Source organism: Lynx rufus, unplaced genomic scaffold, assembly GCF_022079265.1.
Source record: "Lynx rufus isolate CCGP_SWC_20201006 ecotype Redwood Valley unplaced genomic scaffold, mLynRuf1.p SCAF_24, whole genome shotgun sequence".
In the NCBI taxonomy this organism is placed as follows: Eukaryota; Metazoa; Chordata; class Mammalia; order Carnivora; family Felidae; genus Lynx; species Lynx rufus.
In genome coordinates this window covers 15,609,849-15,612,209 of record NW_025814839.1, presented here as the reverse complement: position 1 = coordinate 15,612,209, position 2,361 = coordinate 15,609,849, and the positions used below count along the sequence as shown (strand labels likewise).

The window sequence follows — 2,361 nt, the reverse complement described above, 5'->3', positions numbered from 1 at the left end:
GAGGAAATAATCACTTCAGATCCAGGGTCACTGCCCCACACTTTGCACAGGGTTCTTCACCCAGTCAAGTGGGACAAGACCTCTCTCCGCTGCCCTTGTTCCACCCATCTTGTCTCTGTTACTTAGTGTCACCAGTACTAGTCACAGTCAGCGACTAGTCCTCACTGAGGAGATCTCTGCCATCACGGCTACAGCAACACAGGCCAACCTAAGGCCATGACGGCCATCTGGATATTCAAGAATGACCACTTGTCCTTTGCCATCAATGCTAAGTCATAACCATTGATTTTGGCTTTTTAATTACATTTTCTAGCTATTGAGGAATAATTTGAAAATAAAAGAAGTGAGGATCTCCTTTACCTGCTCTTGGTCTTTGTGGAAATCGTCTCCTCACTACTGCAGGAAGTAAGATGTGGGCCTCAGGGCTACATCATCCGTGTGTGTGACAGTGTGTGTTTTACCATATTATACCATATTATATGTATCTGTATTTTTATGTGGGTTTTATTAGGCTATGGTGTTGAATCTAGTGAAAGGCCCTTTTGAGACCAATTGGGGCAATATGGTCATATCTCTTGATGTAATAATATGGTGTGTAATATAAAACTCTTTCTTATTATGTAACCCAATTTGTATCATTGAAATAAATCACACTTAATGGTGGTGTATCAATTTGTAAATATGGTATTGAGGTCTCCTTGTCAATATTTTGTACCCAATATTTGTATCAATATTTCATGATACTCTTCTATTCTTTTCCTTTTTGTGAAAGGTATTTTGAAAGTGTATTTTTGAGTTTTATAACATTTTTAAAAGAAGTAAGAAATATTCAATACCGTGTTATGTTATGAAAAAATATGAAGCAAATAAATTGGAATCATCTAAATTCTGAAGTTTTGTTAGATGTCCCTTGTGAAAACGTCTGTACCTAATGTATTTCTGTGGAGTGCTTCTGTAATAACATTGTCCATGTTTTTATTGGAATTGGTCTATTCAGTCAATGTATTTCTAGGACAGCCACTTTTGTAACTTCTAAGAAACTACGTATTTAATGTTTTCTTACTAACATGTACCACTTAAAGTTCTTTTTATTCATTTTTCATTTTCCCATGTGAGATTAACAGGATGCGCCCTGGGACAGCCCTGTGGTCCCTACACAGCTGGTCAGCGAGAACCAATCACTCACAGGAGACCAGACCTGGAGGCTTTGTGTTGTCGCAGCAGGTGCTACCTCCAGGGTTTCCCCGGGCAGGAGTTCCACCCCCATCCTCCCCAGTGTGTGGTGTGAGCTGAGCTCCAGCACCAGGGTTCAGGGAGGGGCTGGGCAGGCACTGGATGGATCTCATTTGCATGCACAGCCCCTCCTTGGCAGAGGGTGGAGGAGAAAAGGAGGCCTAAGGCAGCCCAGCCCAGTGTGGGCACCAGGGGTTGTGTCCCCATGGCCTGGACATTGCTCCTCCTCCTCCTCTTCCTTTACTGCACAGGTAGGGACAGGCCTTATGGACTCAGGTGCTCCCCACATCACTCCTCCTCTGCTCAGAATCCTGAATTTTGGTTTCCATTTCTAGCCGCATTCCCAAAGGGTGTCTGTTTGCAGGTTCCCTGTCCCAGCCTGTGATGACCCAGCCGCTCTCCCTGTCTGCATCTCCGGGAACAATTGCCAGACATCTGCACCATGAGCAGTGGCTTCAGTGTTGGCAGCTATTACATACATTGGTTCCAGCAGAAGCCAGTGAGCCCTCCTCTGTATCTCCTGTACTACTACTCAGACTCAAATAAACACCAATGCGGTCCCCAGCCGCTTCTCTGGGTCCAAAGATGCCTCGGCCAATGCAGGGCTTCTGCTCATCTCTGGGCCGCAGCCTGAGGACAAAGATGACTCTTCCTGTGCTACAGCTCATGGCAGTGGGAGAAGCTTTGGCTTCTCACAGTGACTCAGATATGGAGAAAGTGAGACAAAAACCCCTGGGTCCACAGACCTTGTGTCTGAGCCTCTGTTATTGGGAAGCTTCTGTGGAGGCTCCTGTAGGGGAGAGTCCTCTATGGTGAGAGCTGTCCTTGAGGAGGAAGGACGGACACACAGATGATGCTCTTGCCTGAGACAGCACACGTGTCCCAGGAGTCCACGCGAATCAGGGAATGGAGCCCAACTGCACATGCCCCTGGGTCTGGAGAAAAGTAACAACTTTTTCAAAATAGAACAACTATTTTGCAACCAAAATCTCTGGCTCTCCCTCTAGTCATATCTCCTTTACTACTCACAGAATATTCACTTCACACACTCATGTTCATCAAGTATACGTTTTATATCTGTTTTCCCACATCTAGAAATTCTTTGGGACACCCAGTGAGTGTCCTACA

At 45.3% G+C, this 2,361-nt stretch overlaps 1 pseudogene; it reads left to right on the top strand.

The window, feature by feature from the left end:
- Nucleotides 1-1,438: 1,438 nt before the first annotated feature.
- On the top strand, nucleotides 1,439-1,934 carry LOC124518504 (probable non-functional immunoglobulin lambda variable 5-48; annotated as a pseudogene).
- Nucleotides 1,935-2,361: the final 427 nt, after the last annotated feature.